This window comes from Psammomys obesus, unplaced genomic scaffold (genome assembly GCF_907164565.1).
Source record: "Psammomys obesus unplaced genomic scaffold, mPsaObe1.curated_primary_1811, whole genome shotgun sequence".
Taxonomy (NCBI): Eukaryota; Metazoa; Chordata; class Mammalia; order Rodentia; family Muridae; genus Psammomys; species Psammomys obesus.
The window spans coordinates 17,213,530-17,235,897 of record NW_026585686.1 but is presented as its reverse complement, the minus strand read 5'-3'; positions in this window follow the sequence as shown (position 1 = coordinate 17,235,897).

The following is a 22,368-nucleotide window of genomic DNA, read 5'->3' as shown; positions in this document are numbered from 1 at the left end:
TCTCAAGCTGCACTATAGAGCAAGAGTAATAAAAACTTCATGGTACTACCAAATATAAACATTCTGGTGGATCAATGGAAGTGAATTGAAGACAAAGAAATAAACTCACATACCTAAGATCACCTGATTTTTTACAAAGAAGCCAAAACTATACAATGGAAAAAAGACAGCATCTTCAAAAATGGTGCTCTTCTAACTAGATGTGTACATGTATAAAAATGCAAATAGACCATATCTATCACCCTGCACAAAATTAAAGTCCAAGTGGATCAAAGACCTCAACATAAAACCAGACACACTGAGTCTGTTGGAAGAAAAAGTGAGGAAGAGCCTTGCACTCATTGGTACAGGAGACAATTTCCTGAACAGAACACCAACAGTTCAGGCTCTAAGATCTACAATTAATAAATGGGACCTCATAAAACTGAGAAGCTTCTGTAAAGCAAACGACACTATCATGAGCTCGGTTGACTGCTGTTTGATTACTCGCCCCGGTGATGAGGCCTTGCCAGGCTATAGAGGAAAACCACCCAAGCAGTCCTGATGAGACTTAAGCTATGGGCAGATGGCAATAGTGGAGAACTCCCCCTTTCATTGGACTAGGGAAAGGAGACATGGTGGGGTGAGAGGGAAGGATGGTGGGACTGGAGGAGTTGAGGAAAGGGACTTCAATCAGAATATATAGTAAATAAGTTGTGAAAAATAATAAAAATTAAAAATAATAAAAAACAAAACCTTAAAATAGCTCGGTGTTGGTGGCACATACTGGCAATCCCAGTACTTGAGTAGTTAATTTTGTCAACTTGGCACAAACCTTGCCACACATGGGAATATGTAATACCAACTGAGGAATTGCCTCTGTCAGATTGACTTGATGTGGCAATCTGAGGGGCATTTTCTCAATAAATTATTGATGTGGGAGGGTTAAGCCCACTGTAGATGATGACAGCTCTGAGCATATGGGTCTGGGATCAGCATAAGAAAGATAGCTGAGCAAGCAGGAGGAGTGAGGTAGTTCCTTTTAGGATCTCTGGTTCTGTTCCTGCAATAGGCTTCTCTTCACAATAGACTAATTTATGAGATGAAATAAACCTTTTCCACCCCAGTTTGGTTTTGGTAAGTGTTTTATCACATCATCAGGAAAGCAAACTGGATAGGAAGCTAAATAGGAGGATCAAAAGTTCAAAGTCATTCTTAGTTGCATAATTATGTGACTTCCTGAGGATCCATGAAAAAAAAAAGTCTCCACTCAGAGTAGACCACCAATGATAGACTAACAAAATGATAAGGGGACAGCAAGAGTGTTCAGTGGGTAAAGGCACTTTGCCATCAAGCCTGATGAGTTTGCTTCCCATGACTCACAAGATAGAGGAACAGATCAGACACCTGTTTATTGTCCTCTGACCTCCACACAAGTAGACACACGTACACAGATAAATAAATGTAGTAAAAAAATATGAAGCTGAATGTGGACACTTAATAAAGAAATAACTCTACCCAAGTCTGGCTTAGTGAAATAGTGAGCTTACTGGGGACTTATAGGACTATGGCTAAGCGTATCCTCACTGGAGCATAGACAATTAAAAGAGAACTGAATCAGCAATAACTCATTCCAGCATGAGTGCTGGACCCTGGAACTCCCTGCAGGACTTGCTGTCAACTCCCAACTGGAGAGGCTCTACTTCTCAGTAGTTCTTACTACTTTTATAATCTGGAGATGGGGAGCAGGCTTCTAAGTTTCAAAAAACTGTCTGAGATCTATGAGTTGTTTACTTCTACAGAATGGAATTTTTCAGTTTATAGAAGAATGATAGTGAGTTCAGAGCCTGGGGAGGGGAGAGAAGGAGAGGGAGAGAGGAAAAGGGAAAGACAGAGTAATGATGAATTTAAAATTCTAGGTGGGGATGGTGGTACACACATCTAATTCTAGCGCTCTTTAGACTGAGGCATAAGGATTGAGTGTTCAAGGCTATATAAGGAAATTGAGGTGAACCTTGGTTGTATAGTGAGACTTTTCTCAAGAAAACCAAAACTAAATAAAATTTCATTTATTACTTTAATTTGGAATACAATTAGTAGAAGATAGAGGTAGGAAAGTCAGTGAGTGTTTGGTTAGGGCAGCAAATCCATTTGGATCATTAGTTTGAAAGGAGTTTTCAAATGAAAGGAATAATCACATATACTCATGGGTGTAGGGCCATCTACTAGAATATGATTGACTTACCTAAAAATAAAGTAAAACCTCTGTTCCTAAGAAGCCATCAACTATAGTTCCTCAATTAGGAATGTGGAGTCAGGAGCTCCTTTCCACATCATGTTAACTGGCTTAATATTTTACTAGTCATGTGCAAGCAACCACAGCTGCTAAGAGTTCATGAGTCCAGTGGTCCAGTCATGTCCAGAAGGCACTGTTTTAGTCCAGAAAATCTTTCCACTATTCCATCCCACACTGTATTGTTCCTGAGACTTAGGAAAAGCAGATGTGATGTAGCTATCCCATTTGTTGTTTAAAACTCCAAAGATAACTTATTCTCTGAACTTTGACTAGTTGTGAGGAAACCATTATTCATTGCACAAAATAATCTGAAGTTATTAAATACCTATATGAGGTATGAAAGCTGTACTGGCCTCAAATTTATAGAGAGATATTGATTTAGAGGGCAGTTTGAAATTATGTTCACTTAGCAAAGTAATACTAGTACATTCAACCCTGGATCCTACAGCATCTCCATTTGTGGAATGTTGGCCAGGTATGATTCATACCAGGTATGTATTTCCTCTTGTTGACTGGGTCTTAAATCCAATCAGAATTACATCTATGGGCATATCGTGATAAGTAATTATTCTAGCTCAAAGTATCTGCTGATGAGTAAGCCAGTTGATGACTCCTAGCCTGAGCAGCCTGCATAACAACTTTGCTTCTATAAAAGACATATAGCTGGGAGGAAGCTTTCCAGTCAGTACTGCCTTGAATTCTCCAGTCCTGTGGATAGAGCATATGGTGTCTTTAGCAGTAAGGTTCTATCATTAAGTTCTAGTAAGCAAGCAAGAGCAGTGGCAATAGCCTGTATTGTTATATGGGTATCTGGGATACTTCTGACTGGCAACTCAAGAAAAGGTATACCATATTTGGTAATGTATTTTTCATTTAGCAACCTATAGCACTACCCTGTATGTAGAATAACTACAGTTAAATCCCTTTATATAAATATATGTACCTGAATATACACATTTAGAAGTATATATAAAGCTTAGAAAATAGTATATTTGCATATGGATTTTTCAAGCAACATTTGTGTTGTACCTCTTCCTAGCTCACTCTTCACAATACTTTCCATCCTGCTCTCTGTTTAATCTCTCTCTGCATCATTCTCCTTTTCCCATTCATAAAAAAAAGTGTTTTATTTTCTCCCCTACTTAAGAACTTTCTTCCTCCTCCCCAACAATGACTCCTTTATAGCTTACTGGAGTGGCATGTACTTCCAAGTTAAACTCACAAGGTTGAAGATGTAACCCTAAACTTCACATATTAGTGAAAACATGTGGCATTTTATTCCTGGAACTGGGCTACCTCACTCAAGATATTGTTTTCCAGTGCCCTGCATTTGCCCACAAATTTTATTTTTCTTCGTAGGAGAACAGATTTTCATTGTGTAGAGATCCCACAGTGTATAGATCACTATCCAGTCATTAGCTAATGGGCATCTGGACTGTTTCCATGCCCTTATTATTGTGAGTAAAGTAGCTATAAACATAGATGAGCAGTCATCAGCTAATGGGCATCTAGAATATTTCCATGCTTTCAATATTGTGAATAGAATAACTATAAAGAAGGATGAGCATGTGTCTGTGTAGCTGGAAACAGAGTTCTTTGGATATATTCTCAGGAAATATATAGCTGATACATATGGTAGGTCTATTTCTAGTTTTTTTGAGGAACTACAACAGTGATTTTCATAGTGTGTGCACCAGTTTATATTCCTGCCAACAATATATGAGGGTTCCCTGTATCCCTCATCCTCATTCACATTTGTTGTCTTTCATTTCTTAATCTTAGTCACTGTGACTGGGGTAATGTAAAACTCAAAGTAGTTTTTAACTTGCATTTCCCAGATGGCTAATGATAGTGAACACTTTTAAATATATTTTTTTATCCATTTTTATTTCTTCCTTCAAGAACTCTCTATTCTGCTTACTAATTGGGTTTCTTGCTTGTTTGGTGTTTACTATCTTTAGTTCTTTGTATATTCTAGGCATTCATCCTCTGTCAAATGTATAGCTAGCAAAGTTTTTTTCCTTTTTCTTTCTGTTAGGTTGCCTTTGCAGTTGTTTGAGAGTGTCCTCTGCGCTACAGCATAAGCTCCTACTTCTTGATTGTTGGTTCTATTTCCTGGCTTCTGGAGTCCCATTTAAAAAGTCCTTATATTCTGAAGTTTACTCTCTACTCTTACTTCTAGAAGTTTCAAAGTTCCGGCTATAAAATTGGTATCTGATCAATTGGAATTGATTTATGTGCAGAAAAAAAAAGAAAAGGATCATGTTTTAATCTTCCAACATTTATTTAAAATGGTGTATTATTTTCCAATGTGAATTTGAGTATCTTTATAAAAGCTCAGGTGATTATAAGTGCATGAACCTATATCTGTGTTCTTAATTCTATTCCACTGATCTCTGTGTCGTTTTGTATCTGTTACCATGCTGTTGTTACCACTATACCTCTGTAGTATAACAGGAAATCAGGAATGGTGATACCTAAAGAAGTCTTTCTCTTTTTTAAAAAAAAATGTGTTTTGTGTATTTATCTATGCATATGTGTTTTGTATGTAAGTGCCCAATGTGCATTTTGTTTCCAAAAAGGATAAAAGAGGATATCAGATTCTCTGGAACTAGAATTAAAGATGGTTATGAGCACCAATGCTTTCTTCAGAACCAAATGCAGGTACTCTGCTAGAGTAGCAAATACTCCAACACTGAACCATCTCTTGAGCCCCTCAAGCAGTGATTTGGATTTTCTTTCTTTCAATTAAATTATTTAAGAGCTTACAATTTTTATTTTTTAATATTTATTTTATATTAATATGTGTGTGTGTGTGTGTGTGTGTGTGTGCCTGAGTCCATGTATGTGTTCCATATGTGTGCAGAAGCACACAGAAGTCAAGAGAGGATTTTAATTTTCTGAAAATAAAACTTCTAAGTGGGTTCTGGAAACTGAATCCACTTTTTCTACAACAGCAGCAAGCACTCTCAACCATGGCACTAAATGATACATTCCACCAGCCTTAGTATCTTGGTTTGGGTTATTATGGATATGATGAAGAACCATGATCAAGTGCAAATTGGGGAGGAAAACATTTATTTGACTTATGATTCTATATCCAAAGTCATCACTGAAAGAAGTGAGGATAAGAATTCAAACAGGGAAGACACCTGGACACAGGAGCTGATGCAGAGGCCATAGAAAAGTGCTGCTTACGGTATTGCCTCATATGACTTAATCCATCTGCTTTCTTGTAGAACCCAGAACCACCAGCTCAGGGGTGGCCCCACCCACAATGGCCTGGGCCCTCATACATCAATCACTACCCAGCATGGTATTAAAGCAGATGCTGAGACTCTTTACACCAGGCTAGCCTTGAACTCATAAAGATCTTCCTGCCTCTCCCTTCTGGGTGAAGGAATTAAAGTTGTGCTCTACCATTCTTCTAAGATGTGCTGGAAATGAAAATGGTGCTTGGATGATGAACAGTTAAGTAAAGAGATGTAAACTAGGCTCTGTATGGAATGAGTGGTGGTTAAAGCAGTTTGAATTTCTCTGATGAGTAAAATAGAGATGAGGCTGTGACAGTGGAGCCAGATATCTACACAGAATAAATGCTGATATAGCATGTATGGATAATAAGGTCAAATCAATTTGGACAAATTTTTCAGGTACTGTCTAGATTGCATTCTAAGAACACAATGGCTACAGTTTTCAAAGAGAGTCCTAATATTCAATTCCTTTGCCCAGACATATCAAACATATCCATTACTAGGGCCTAGCTAGCTTATTCCATCTGATATCTCCTTCCATGCTTCAACCACCAGATCTGACCTGGGTTCCACATCCAGTACCCAGGCCTAGTCTTGATAACCCTCTCTGTACCACCAACAATTTTCAGAATTTTGCCAAGACCCTACTTGCCTGCCCACAACCTAAAGTATCCATCCAACCCTTTTGCCCAGTCATAAACTTGTATGATTTGCCAGAGTCTGTTCAAGTGAATCCACTGGATTCTGCTATCCACTCATTCTAACAAACATCCATATTTACCATGAAACTCTTTGTTAGACCAAGATGCACAACCTGCACATAAGTCCAGTCCCATTTGTCCACCTGACCTTATTCTACCTAAGCAATAAACAACATTTAGTTCCAACCTGGCCTGCATATCATTTATTCTACCTCAATCTATTTGGCCTATCTCAGACACCGAACTAATAATAAAAGTCCATGTGCTCAGATCTTTTCACAAAAATACAAGCAAAATCTAATATCAAGTCATTATCTACCCCCTAACATATCATACACAAACTTTATTGTCCTGTAGAAATATATATTACTGAGAATAACCTAGATGAGACCCAGGACAGAAAATTTAAAAGAACAATAATGAATACCATCAAAGAATGCAACGAATTCAAACACACACACACACACACACCATAAAACAGCTTAATGACCTAAAAGAGAACAAAATGTAAATAACGATGAATGAAAGACAGATATATGACAGAAGAAAATAACAAAGAAAATAGAGGATTTGAGAGCCGACTCCAATAACTAAGTACAAATATTAGAGAGGAGTCAAGCTAAAATAAAGATAAAATTGAGAAATATAATAACACAACTAGAAAATTCAAGGGAAAAACCTTACAAGTAAAATGAATCAGCTAGAAGATAAAATATCAAAACTCAAACATAAAGTTGAGTGTATAGGAAAGCGAAGAAAAGTGTGAATTTAAAAACAAACGCTCAGAAAAGGAGTGTAGAAGAAATGTGGGATATAATGAAAAGACCAATTCTTCAAATTATAGGAATAGATGAGGGAGAAGAATCCCAAGTCAATGGGCATAGACTAGATCTTCAACAAGATCAAAGAAAAAAAAAACATACCTAAATAAAGGCATACTAATAGAGGTAAAAGAAGCACAAAGAGCAGTAAGTAAAAAGGACAAGAAAGCAAATGATATATAACAGCAACAACCTACTGACTTCTCAGTGGAAACTTTAAAATCCAGAAGAGCCTGAAGCAATACATTAGTTCCAAGTTAAACTAATATACTCAGCAAATCTATCTGCCATAATTGAAAGAGAAATTGAAAAAATGTTCATTATATAAATGGGGGAAAATGTATGTACAATTGGCTAAAATAAAGAAAACAAAGGAAGTTAATATTTGGGGCTGAAGGGAGGAATGATCATAGCCAAAAAACTGTAGGAAGAACTACAATGCCACTGAGAATACAAATAACACCAAAATTAAGCAACACAGTGAAAATAATCAACAATAATAACTTTAAATATTAATATCCTTAATTTTCCAGCCAAAAAAATACAGCTGGCTGAATGAAACAAAATCCATCCATCTACTGTCTATACAAAATACATATTAGCTTTGAATATAGGCACCACCTATCTTTGAAAGAGTGGAGAAAGCATGTCAGTCAAATACATCAAGATAAAAGTAAGTGTCTTTATCCTAATTTCTGAATAAAAAAAGAGACATCAAACCTAAACTTATCACAAGAGATAAAGAAGGACACTTCATTCTAAACAAGGAAACAGTTAAGCAAGAAGAATGTGTATGTGCACCAAACTCTGGTGCACCCAATTTCATAAAAAGTGTGCAACTTGAATTAAAGACACAGATTAACACCAACTCATGAGGATTCCGCAAGATGGCTGTGCCGGGACGATTCTCGTTCTGACCAGCAGCACAGCAGGATTGGCACAGTGACCAGCAGTCAGAACTTGCTGCCCTAAAACATAAGTGATTGTGTTTCCCAGGTGAAAGGATACCCCACAGTGGGGGATTCAATCAGCTTCAACTAACCCAGCTAAACTGCAGAAGAGATCCCGGTTCCACCAGGCGCTCGATCGCCAGCCCAGAGCCACATGCCAATGTGCTCTGATCACTGTCCCAGACTGAACTCTTGGAACCACAATATAAGAGACTGTGATTTCCAGTTGAGAGATTACCCCACGGTGCAGGAAATTATTGGGACCAACTGTAGGTCACCCAGACATTACCTGGAAAAGACTCAGGGTTCTGCAGGTGCCCAGGAGCCAGTCCAGAGCCAGAGCCAGGGATCCAGGCTCCAGCACAGAGTCTGGCCTGCATGCCTGAGTTGCTGCCCCAGATAGAACTGTGGCCCCCAGGGCACCAGAGACTGAGATTTTCTGTTGGGTGCAAACCCACAGGGGAGAAGAAAGGCTGGTCTGATCTCAGAGCACTCAGCTGATACCACCACCCCGAAAAGGTCTCGGGAAAAATTACCCAGTTTCCACAGACGCCCAGGCACCCAATCGCCAGAAAGGCAGAGCCACGCAAGTCTGTGCCTGTGGGTTCTACTTGCCACAGAACAGCTGTCCCCAAATCAAAGACTGGGTGTCCCTGTCAGGAGGAAATCCCACAGTGGGGGAATCATCAGGTCCAATGCTCAGGACACCCAGCTCCAGAAGACTTTCTGGATTCATGCAGATTCTAGGCTCCGGCCTTCTACTGCAGGCATGAGTGCTGTGCTCACCTGCCATTATTGCGTACTGCTAGGGCACTGGGGCACACAGCTGCAACCCTCAGACCTACAAAAGCCAGAGCACCATGATAGCAGCTCTCAGATACTGTGCCAAGGATCAACCAGTTATCCCTAGCTAAAATGACAAAACTGTGGGAATCCCTGGTTCTTCAAGAGGGCTGCACCCAACAATTACAACTTAAAAGCAGCAGCTGCTGCTCACTAAATTCAGAGCAAGAAACCCAGTAGCAGGGCAGCCATCACCAGGACCTCTCCTAATGAGAGGAGAGCCTTCCTGAACACAACAGTTACCACACAGGTCCATATGCCTGAAGTGAACTGTGACAGTTCCTGAGAAGCACCACCATTCAGGTGACCATACCCAAAAAGCAGAGGAGAACTTCAGAACCCCACCAACCCCAACCTGCCCCCATGCCAGGACCCAGCAGGCACCAGAAATTAACAGACAACACCTGAGACAGAGAGATGGGTAGAGGCCATTGAAAAAGCACAACCAACAAAAGGCAAAGCAGTATGGCTTCCCCAGAACCCAGTTATCTAGGGGCAAGTAGCCCTGGACATCCTAATAAAAGTGAAATTCAAGAAGATGACCTTACATCTATGCTAATGAAGAGGTTAATGGACGAAGCAAATAAAATGCCTAAAGAATTAGGGGAAGATATAATAAAAAAGATTATGGCCATCTGTAAAGAAATACAGGAAGATGCAGCCAAACAGTTTGTGGCATTCAGAGAGGAAATAATTAAATAACTGAAAGAAATAAGAGAAACAGAGGATTGTTCAAACAAACAGCTGAAGGAATTGAAGGAAAATACATTCAGACAGGTGAAGGAAATCAACAAAACGGCTAAGATCTGTAGACAGAATTGAAACAATTAAAGAAAACACAGATGGAGAAAATTATGGAGAGGGAGAACCTAGGAAAGAAAATAGGAACTACAGAGGTAAGCATAACCAACAGACTACAAGAGATGGAAGAAAGAATCTCAGGTATTGAAGATACAATGGAAGAAATTGATGTATCCATCAAAGAAAATAATAAATCTAAAAAATTCCTGACACAAACCATACAAGAAATCCAAGACAACATAAAAAGAATAATAGGAATAGAGGAAAAAGAAGATTCCCTCCTCCAAGGCCCAGAAAATATTTTCAAAAAAAAGCATTGAAGAAAATTTTCCCAACTTAAAGGAGAGGCCTATAAGAATACAAGAGGACTACAGAACACCTAATAAATTAGAACAGAAAAGAAAATCCTCCTGCCACATAATAATCAAAACAGTAAGTATACAGAACAAAGGAAAATTACTAAAAGCTTCAAGGGAAAAAGGCCAAGTAGCATATAATGGCAACCCATCAGAATCACACCCAACTACTCAACAGAAACTATGAAAGCCAGAAGGTCCTGGACAGATATCATGCAGACCCTGAGAGAACACAGATGTCAGCCTAGGCTACTCTACCGAGAAAAACTCTCAGTCCTCATAGACGAAGAAAACAAGATATTCAATGACAAAAACAAATTTCAACAATACCTACACACAAATCCAGCGTTACAGAAGACACTAGAAGGAAAACTACAACCCAAGAAAACTAACTACTTTCAAGAAAACACAGGAAATAAATAACCTCACTACAGCCAAACCAAAAGTAGCCAAGCACACAAACACACTACCATAGCCAACATCAAAATCAAAGGATATAACAGCCCCTGGTCATTAATCTCTCTCAACATCAATGGACTCAATTCTCCAATAAAAAGACACAGACTAACAGAATGGATGCATAAACAAGACCCAACAATCTGTTGCATACAAGAAACACACCTAAATCAGAAAGATAGATATTACCTGAGAGTGAAGGGCTGGAAGACAGTTTTCCAAGCAAATGGACCCAAGAACCAAATAGGAGTAGCCATTCTAATATCTAATAAAATATATTTTAAACCAAAATTAATCAAAAGAGATAGAGAAGGACACTTCATACTCATCAAGGGAAAAATCCACCAGAAAGATATCTATGAACATCTATGCCCCAAATGCAAAGGCGCCCACATTTGTAAAAGAAACTTTAATAAAACTCATGCAAGCAACTTAATGGCTCACTTAAAATGGCTAGAAAAAAAAGAAGCAGACACACCAAAGAGTAGTAGACAGCTGGAAATAATCAAACTCAGGGTTGAAATCAATGAATTAGAAATAAATAAAACAATTCACAGAATCAGTGAAACCAAGAGCTGGTTCTTTGAGAAAATCAACAAGACAGACAAACCATTAGCCAAACTAACTAAAAGGCAGAGAGACACTATCCAAATCAACAAAATCAGAAATGAAAAGGGGAATATAACTACAAACAGTGAAGAAATCCAAACAATAATTAGGTCTAATCAAGAAGAAGGACTCTTGCTAAAATGCTCAATTCCTATCCAGAAAGGCAAAGAGGATGGGCATCAGAAGAAGGAGAAAAGAGGGAACAAGTCAGGAGCCTCACACAGAGGACTTCTGAAAGGCTCTGCCCTGCAGACTGTCAATGTAGATGCTGAGTCTTATGGGCAACCTTTGGGCAGAGTGCAGGAAATCTTCTGAAAGAAGTGGGTGATAGTAAGACTTGGAGAAGACAGGACCTCCACAAGTACAGCAACAGATCCAAAAAAATATGAGCACAGGGGTCTTTCCTGAGACTGATACTCGAACAAGGAGTATGCATGGAGATAACCTAAGACCCCTGCACAGATGTAGCCCATGGCAGTTCAATATCCAAGTGAGTTCCATTGTAATAAAAGCAGGGACTGTCTCTTACATGAACTGATTGGCCTGCTTTTTAATTACCTCCCCCTGAGGGGGAAGCAGCATTACCAGGCCACAGAAGAAGACAATGCAGCCACTCCTGATGAGACCTAATTGACTAGGATCAGAAGGAAGGAAAAGAAGACCTCTTTTATCAGTGGACTTGGGGAGGGGCATGCATGCAGAGGGTGGAGGAAGGGAAGAATTGGGATGGGAGGAGGGAGTGAACTGCAGGGGTGTTACAAAGTGAATAAAGCATAATTAATAAAGAAAAAAAGAACCTTAAATAAAGTAGTAGTTTGAAAAATCTAAGCGGACAGGAAAAAAAAAACACCAACTCATTAAAAAAATAAACAGAAATATCAGAATTTAAAAAATCATACATCAAACGACAACATATATCTACAGAATAACAGAATATTTCACTCAAACAACAAAGAATACACTTTTTTCCCAGAGCGCAAGGAAGTGTCTCTAAAATAAAATACATGTCTAGAAGTACAGGAAATCTTAACGAATTCAGGAAGATTGCACAACTCTGTATATCCTTCTGATCACAGTACAATAAAACTTAAAGTTGACAGCAAACAAATCTATCATAAGTACACAAACTCACGGAGATTAAATCACTCATTACTGAATGAGTAATGGGTCAAAAAAGAAACCAAGAAAGAAATTTTAAAAGTTTCTGGAACTAAATTAAAATGAAAACACAACACAAACAATCCTCTGCAATGCATGCTAAGCAGTCTTATGAGGAAAATCTATAACCCTGTTTACATTAAACAATCAGAGCACGAACAAATAGCTTAATAACACACTCAAATATTTGGGAAAACAAAACAAACTAAATTCAAACTTAGTTGATATCAAGAAATACTAAAAATCAGAGCAAAAATAGGTGAAATGAAAACAAAGGAGAAAAAAATTAAAAGAATCAATGACTCTAAGGGTGGTTCTCTGAGAAGATAAACAAGATTGCCATATGCTTGGTCCAAATGACCAAAGAAAAAAAAGGGAGGACCCAAAGTAACAGAATAAAAAATGACAACAAAAGCATTATAACAAACACCAAAGAAATTCAGAATATTAAAAGGGAATACTTTTTTGTTTGATTGGTTTTTGTTGTTGTTGTTTTATTCAAGACCGGGTTTCTCTGTGTAGCCTTGGTTATCCTGGACTTGCATTATAAACCAGGCTGGCCTTGAATTCATACCAATCTGCCTGCCTTTGCCTCCCTGAGTGCTTCAATTAAAGACTTGCACCACCACACCTATCTAAAAAGGAATACTTATGGTAGGTAGGTAGGTAGGTAGGTAGATAGATAGATAAATAGATAGGTAGATAATAGATAGATAGATAGATAGATAGATAGATAGATAGATAGATAGATAAAACAGTATTACATTAAGTAAGAAATAAACGTGGAAAAACTAAAACAGACACCAAAGATATTCAGACTATTAAAAGGGAATACAAACAAACAAACAAACAAAAACAAAATAAAAACAAAAGAATATTTCATTAAGTTGAAAAACCTAAAAGAAACGAATTTTTACATTCAGCCAAACCACCAACATTAAACCAAGAAGAATTCAATCTAAACAACCTGAGATTGAAATAGTAGTAAACCTTCTAACTAGCAATAGTCCAGGCCCAGATGGCTTCACAACAGACTTCTACCACACTTTCATAGATCTGCAGCCCAAGTGCAGGGGAAGAGGGGGAAGGCAGAAGGAACATTTCAAAACTCTTTCAATGAATCTAGTATCAGTGTTATCACTCAAATTCTAAATCCAAGTAAACAAAGACACAACAACAAGAGAAGAAAGAGAGAGGGAGAGAGAGAGAGAGAGAGAGAGAGAGAGAGAGAGAAAGAAAGAAAGAAAGAAAGAAAAAGAAAAAGAAACTACAAGCCAATATCTTGATCAACATATTTTGAAAACTGCTTAATAAAACACTTGCAAGCAGGTCATGGTGGCACTTACCTTTAATCCCAGCACTCACTGAGGCAGAAGCAGGTGGATCTCTGTAACTTCAAGGCCAACCTGGACTACAAAGTGAATCCAGGACAGCTGACACTACACAGAGGAACCCTGTCTCAAGGATTTACCTGAGACATTCAGGGATGGTTTAACATTCATAAATAAATAAACATAAATGGTTTTAAAGAAAAAAATCACATGATCATATTATTACGTGCAGAAATAAGCTTTTTGGCAAATTCAACATGCCTCCATGATAAAAGTTTTAGTGAATATAGGACCAGAGGAAACATAGCTCAAGATAAGCAAAACTACATATGAGAAACCTACAGTCAATGTTATCTTAAACAGACAAAAAAAAATTAAAGTAATGAGATGGAAATGTTATCTATTCCTAATTCTTTTCAATATTGTGCTTGAAGCACTAGCTGGATCAATAAAGACAAAGGAAGGAAATTGAAGTGATATAAATAGGAAAAGTAGAAATCAAACTTTTTATCAGATGACATGATATAATATATAAGATATCCCTAAAATTCAACAGGAAACTTAGAATAAATATGGTGAATAATTCCAGCAATGCAACAAAATACAGAATCAACTTGAAAAAAGTCAATAGCTTTTCTGTGTACCAACAACACCTGGAGAAAGAGATCATGGACACACTCCCATTAACAACAGAATGAAAGAAAATAAAATATTTAGGAATAAACCCAATTAAAGAGATGAAAGTCCTCTACAATGAAAACTTTAAATTGCCGAAGAAAGAGATAAAGTTACTAGAAAGACATCCCATGCTCATGGATTGGTAGTCCTAATAGTTTTTAAATGACCATTCTACCAAAAGCCATTACATATTGAATGTAATACCAATAAAACTCCCCATGTCCTCCTTCACTGAAATATAAAACAAACAAACAAACAAACAAACAAACAAACAAAAACCAACTATCCTAATCTTCATGTGGAACCAGAAAAGACACTGGATAGGCAAAAGCATCCTAAGCAAAAAGAACAACATAGGAGGGATACCGTTCCATTTCTCAAGATATAGAGCCATATTAATACAAAAACAATTGTCACAAAACCAGATGAACATATAGACCAACAGAACAAAATCAAATACCAAAGCACTACTGCATGCAATTATATTCATCTAATATTTGAGAAAAGGTACTTAAAGACATAAGCTGGAAAAGGAAGGCGTTTTCAGCAAATGGCTTTGGGGAAACTGGATTTATATACGTAGAATTATGGAAGTAGGTATCTATTTATCACCACGCACAAAAATTAACTACAAATGAGCCAGCAATACAAATGTGGAACCTAAAAGGCTGAAACTTCTAGAAGAAAAGAGATAGTACCCAACATGATATAGATGGAGGAAAGAACTTTCTGAATAGAAATATATTCAGGAATTGATGTCTAAAATTGACAAGTTGGACCTCATAAAACTAAAAAGTTTCTGCACAGCTGAAGAAATAATCATCAACTCAGTGATAAAGAAGCCCATAGACAGGAAGAGAATCTGCCAGTTATACATCTGACAGGGGATTAATGGCTAGAAAATATAGAGAACTCAAAATTATAGAATCAAAGAAAAAACAATGACTGATTAAAAAAACGGGTCTGCAATGGAAAAAAGACAGCATCTTCAACAAATGGTACTGTTCCAACTGGATGTCCACATGTAGAAAAATGAAAATAGATCTATATTTATAACCCTGCACAAAACTAAAGTCCAAGTGGATCAAAGACCTTAACATAAAACCAGATACTCTAAATCTGTTAGAAGAAAAAGTGGGGAACAGCCTAGAACTCATTGGCACAGGAGACAACTTCCTGAACAGAACACCAACAGCACAGGCTCTAAGAGCAACAATCAATAAATGGGACCTCATGAAACTGAAAAGCTTCTGTAAAGCAAAGCTTACACTGTCATCAAAACAAAACACCTGCCTACATATTGGGAAAGAATCTTCACTAACCCTTTATCTGACAGAGGACTAATATGGAGTATATACAAAGAACTAAAGAAGCTGAAAAGCAGCAAACAAAGTAATCCAATTAAAAAACGGGGAACAGAGCTAAACAGAGAATTCTCAACAGAGGAATATCAAATGGCAGAGAAGCACTTAAAGAAATGCTCATCCTCATTAGCCATCAGGAAAATGCAATCAAAACGACTCTGAGATATCACCTTACACCCATCAGAATGGCCAAAATGAAAAACTCAAGGGACAACACATGCTGGAGAGATTGTGGAGAAAGGGGAACCATTCTCCACTGCTGGTGGGAATGTAAACTGGTTCAACCACTCTGGAAATCTATCTGGCACTTTCTAAGACAATTAGGAATAGTGCTTCCTCAAGACCCAGCTATACCACTGCTAGGTATATACCCAAAGTTTGCTCAAGTACACAAAAGAGATATTTGCTCAACCATGTTTATAGCAGCTTTATTTGTAATAGCCAGAACCTGGAAACAACCCAGATGTCCATCAACGGAGGAATGGGTACAGAAATTGTGGTATTTTTACACAATGGAATACTACTCAGCAATCAAAAAGGAGGAAATCATGAAATTTGCAGGCAAATGGTGGAATCTAGAAAAGATCATTCTGAGTGAAATATCCCAGAAGGAGAAAGACAAACATGGTATATACTCACTTATATAGACCTATAAGATATGATAAACATAATGAAATCTATACACCTAAAAAAGATAATCAAGAGAGCGGACATAGGGTAAGATTATCAATCCTTGTTTAGAAAGACAGATGGGATGCACATTAAATATTGACAGGAGTCTACTGAGTGCATTTGAAAAACTCTAACTAGCAGTGTTTTCAAAGCAAAGACTCATGACCAAACCTTTGGCAGAGTACAGGGAATCATAAGAAAGAAGGGGAGTTAGTCTGATGAGGAAAGGATAGGAGCTCCACAAGGACCAAATATATCTGGGCACAGGGTCTTTTCTGAGACTGACATGCAACCAAGGACAATGTATGAATGTAACCTAGAACCTCTGCTCAGATGTAGCCTGTGGTAACTCAGTAACCAATTGGTTTCCCATAGTGAGGGGAACAAGGACTATTTCTAACAGGAACTCAATGACTGGCTCTTTGGCCTCCTCACCCCCCAAGGGAGGATCAGTCCTGTTAGGCCACAGAGGAGAGCTTTGCAGCCAGTCCTGAAGATACCTGATAAAACAGGATCAGATGAATGGGGAGGAGGTTCCCCCTATCAGTGGACTTGGCAAGGGGCACGGTGGAGATGAGGGAGGGAGGGACTGGGAGGGAATGAGGGATCAGGACACGGCTGGGATACAGAGTTAATAAAATGTAACTGATAAGAAAAAAATAAAATTAAAAAAAATAAATAAAAATAAAAAAACGGGTCTGGAACCTAAACAGAAAATTGTCAAAAGAATGATTAAAAATGACTAAAAAATGTAGAAGGAGGTTTTTCTTCCCTTCCCCATGCTTCAAAATATTATTTATAAATACTTAGGCCATGTAGCTGGGCTCTTCCCTGACTAACTCATAATTTAAAATAACCTATTTTACTGATCTACATTCTGCCAAATGGCTGGTTACATATGCTCAGGTACTGTGGATCTCTCCTCCTCACATCTTGTTGACTGAACCTCAAGTGCTTGGCTCCATCTCAGAAACCCTTCTGCTGCCAGATGTCCTACCTCATATTTTCTGCCTAAGCTATAGGCCAACAGATTTATTATTGACAGATGTTGTATCCATACAATACAAAAAGAGATTCCTTCTGCAAAGAAGTTGTGGGAAAAAAAATGTTCATTATCTACAACAATTAGGGGAATGCAAATCAAAACAACTTTGAGATTTCATCTAACCCCAGTCGGCATGACAAAGACCAACAGAATAACTGATAACAAATGCAAGAGAAGGTCTGAAGAAAAGAGAACTATCATTCACTATTGGTGAGACTACACACTCTTCTAAGATGTTGGAAATCAGTGTGGAGATACCTCAAAAAGCTAAAAATAAGTGCACCATATGACCTAGTTTGTATCATTGTACTTAGCGTTTTGTTAAAAGTCTCAACAACGGGGCTCCGGGAGGACTCTCATTCTGAGGAGCAGCACAGCAGGATTGGCACAGTGACCAGCAATCAGAACTCACGGCCATAAAACACAAGGGATTGTGTTTCACAGGTGAGAGGATACCCCACGGTGGGGGATTCAATCAGCTTTAACTCACCCGGCTAAACCACAGAAGAGATCCCGGTTCCTCCAGGTGCTTGGTCGCCAGCCCAGAGCAATCTGGTCACGGTCCCAGACTGAACTGTGGGCCCACAACACCATAGACTGGATTTCCAAGTGGAGAAATAACCCCACGGAGCAGGAAACAATTGGGACCGACCTCAGGTTACCCAGACATCCCCTGGAAAAGACTCAGGTTCCGCGGGTGCCCCAAGAGCCAGTCCGGACCCAGACCTGGGACACAGGCGCCTGCTGGCACGCCAGATTCACCGCCTCAATAGAACTGTGGGCACCAGGGCACCAGGGCACCAGACTGCGAGTCTCTGGCAGGAGGAAACCCCCAGCGGAGGGGGTCAGCAGCTCTAACGCTTAGGACACCCAGCACCAAAACACTTCCTGGACTCACGCAGACTCTACTGCAGGCAGGAGCACTGTGCTCTGCCGCCATTATTGAGTTCCCCTAGGGCACTGGGACACACAGCTGCATCCTCAGACCTACAAAAGCCAGAGAACAATTACAGCAGCCCTCAGATACTGTGCCAAGGATCAACCAGTTATTCCTAGCTAGACTGTCAAAACTGTGGGAATCCCTGGTCCTTCAAGAGGGCTGCACCCACAGCGTCTGGACCAGACCAGCGCCTACAGCCGCCATCCCAGACAGAGACACACAGCTTCTGGTCCAGAGTGAGGCACCCAGCCTCCAGACCAGAACAGTGACCCCAGGCGCCAACTCAACCTAGGTGCACATTCTCCAGGTCCAGAGCAGAGCAATCAGCCTCTGGCCCAGAGACTTGCTGAGTGTACCTCCCAATTTCCTGGACAGAACTGTGCGCCCCAGGATAACAGACTGAGTTTCCCTGTTGGGAGAAAACCCCACAGCTAGGGAATCAGCAGTTTCTTCAAAAGGACTGTACATGGAAATTTAGGTCAGCGTAAAGGCTCAACCAACAAAAGACAGAACAATATGGCATCTCCAGAACCCAGCCATCCAGAGGCGAACAGCCCTGAACAATGCAGCATAATAGAAAATCAAGAAGATGACCTTACATCTATGTTGATGAAGAGGATAATAGAGGAAACAAATAAAATACGTAAAGAATTAGAGGAAGATAAAACCAAACAGATCATGGTTATCTGTAAAGAAATGGAGGAAGATAAAGACAAGCAGATTAGGGCCATCCGTGAAGAAATACGGGAAGATGCAGCCAAACAGATTGTAGCCTTCAGAGAAGAAATAATTAAATCACTGAAAGAAATAAAAGAGACAGAGTTGAAGGAACTAAAAGAAAAAGAGGAAAATACAAGCAGACAGGTAAAGGAAGTAAACAAAACAACTCAAGACCTGAAGATAGAACTAGTAAAATTAAAGAAAACACAAATGGAGGAAATAATGGTGAGGAAGAATTTAGGGAAGAAAACAGGCACTACAGAGGTAAGCATAACCAACAGAATACAAGAAATGGAAGAAAGAATCTCAGGTACAGAAGATACAATGGAAGAAATCGACATATCTGTCAAAGAAAATGTTAAATCCAAAAAATTCCTGACACAGACCGTCCAAGAAATCCAAGACAATATGAAAAGATAAAATCTAAGAATAATAGGAATAAAGGAAAAAGAAGACTCCCTTCTCCAAGGCCCAGAAAATATTTTCAACAAAATCATTGAAGAAAATTTCCCCAAGTTAAAGGAGAAGCCAATAAGGATATATGAGGCCTACAGAACACCCAAAAAATTTGACCAGAAAAGAAAATCCTCCTGCCACATAATAATCAAAACAGTAAGTATACAGAACAAAGAAAAAATACTAAAAGCTGCAAGGGAAAAAGGCCAAGTATCATATAATGGCAAACCCATTAGAATCACACCTGACTTTTCAACAGAAAGTATGAAAGCCAGAAGGGCCTGGACAGATATCATGCAGACCCTAAGAAAACACAGATGTCAGCCCAGGCTACTATACCCTGCAAAACTCTCAGTTCTCATAGACGAAGAAAACAAGATATTCAATGACAAAAACAAATTTCAACAATACCTACACACAAATCCAGCATTACAGAAGACACTGGAAGGGAAAATACAACCCAAGAAAATTAGCTTCTGTCAAGAAAACACAGGAAATAATTAACCTTACTAGAGAAAAACAAAAAGCAACCAAGCACACAACCTTATGAAAACAGCCAACTTCAATATCAAAGGATCTAACAGCCCCTGGTCATTAATCTCTCTCAACATCAATGGACTCAACTTTCCAGTAAAAAGGCACAGATTAACAGAATGGATGCGTAAACAAAACCCAGCAATCTGTTGCATACAAGAAACACACCTAAGGCACAAAGATAGACATTACCTGAGGGTAAAAGGTTGGAAGAAGACTTTCCAAGCAAATGGACCCAAGAAACAAGCAGGAGTAGCCATTCTAATATCTTATAAAATAGAATTTCAACCAAAATTAATAAAAAGAGATGAGGAAGGACACTTCATACTCATCAAGGGAAAATTCCACCAGTAAGACATCACAATACTGAACATCTATGCTCCAAATACAAGAGCACCCACATTTGTAAAAGAAACATTGATAAAATTTAAACCACATATAGATCCCCACACATTAATAGTGGGAGACTTCAACACCCCACTCTCAACAAAGGACAGGTCAACAAAACAGAAATTAAACCAAGAAACAATATCTCTGACAGAGGTCATGAATCAAATGGACCTCACAGACATTTACAGAACTTTACACCCAAACACAAAAGAATTTACCTTCTTCTCAGCACCTCATGGAACCTTCTCCAAAATAGACCATATAGTTGGTCACAAAGCAAGCCTCAACAGATACAAGAAGACTGAAATAATCCCTTGTATCCTTTCTGATCACCATGGAATAAAGCTGGACTTCAACAACAACAGAAATAGCAAAAAGTCTACACACACATGGAAACTGAACAACTTGTTACTAAATGACAGCTGGGTTAGGGAAGAAATAAAGAAAGAAATTAAAATCTTCCTAAAACTGAAAGAAAATGAAGACACAACATACCCTAACTTGTGGGACACAATGAAAGCAGTGCTAAGAGGAAAGTTCATAGCACTAAGTGCCTTCAAGAAGAAATTCGAGACAGCTCATTCAAGCAACTTAATGGCCCACTTAAAAACCCTAGAAAAAGAAGAAGCAGACACACCAAAAAGGAGTAGACGGCTGGAAATAATCAAACTCAGGGCTGAAATCAATCAATTAGAAACAAATAAAAAAATTCAAAAATCAATGAAACCAAGAGCTGGTTCTTTGAGAAAATCAACAAGATCGACAAACCCTTAGCCAAGCTAACTAAAAGGCAGAGAGACACCACCCAAATCAACAAAAGCAGAAATGAAAAGGGAGATGTAACTACAGACACTGAGGAAATCCAAACAATCATTAGGACTTACTTCAAAAGTTTATAGGCCACAAAATTTGAAAACCTAAATGAAATGGACAATTTTCTTGATCGATTTGACTTACCAAAGCTGAATCAGGACCAGGTAAATCAATTAAATAGTCCTATATCCCCCAAAGAAATAGAAGCAGTCATCAAATGTCTCCCATCCAAAAAAAGCCCAGGACCAGATGGCTTCAGTGCAGAATTCTACCAGACCTTCAAAGAAGAGCTAACTCCAATTCTCTTCAAACTATTCCACAAAATAGAAACAGAAGGAACATTACCAAACTCATTCTATGAAGCCACAATCACCTTGGTACCTAAACCTCACAAAGACTCAACAAAGAAAGAGAATTTCAGGCAAACTTCCCTTATGAATATTGATGCAAAAATACTTAACAAAATACTTGCAAACCGAATACAAGAACACGTCAAAGATATTATCCACTATGACCAAGTAGGCTTCATCCCATGTATGCAGGGGTGGTTCAATATATGGAAATCCATCAGTGTGATCCACCATATTAACAAACTGAAAGAAAAAACCACATGATAATCTCCCTAGATGCTGAAAAAGCATTTGACAAAATCCAACATCCATTCATGTTTAAAGTACTGGAGAGATCAGGGATACAAGGCACATATCTAGTCATAGTAAAGGCAATATACAGCAAGCCTATAGCCAACATCAAACTGAATGGAGAGAAACTTAAATCAATCCCACTGAAATCAGGGACAAGAGAAGGCTGCCCATTCTCTCCATATCTCTTCAACATAGTGCTGGAAGTCCTTGCTAGAACAATAAGACAGTTGAAGGAGATCAAGGGGATAAAGATGGGAAAGGAAGAAGTCAAATTATCACTATTTGCAGATGATATGATAGTATACATGAGTGACCCCAAAAACTCTACCAGGGAACTCCTCCAGCTGATAAACACCTTCAGCAAAGTGGCCGGATACAAAATTAACTCAAAAAAATCAGTAGCACTCCTGTATACAAAAGACAAAAGGGCTGAGAAAGAAGTTAGAGAAACAACACCATTCACAATAGCCACAAATGACATAAAGTACCTTGATGTAACCCTAACCAAGGAAGTCAAAGACTTGTATGAAAAAAATTTCAAGTCTCTGAAGAAAGAA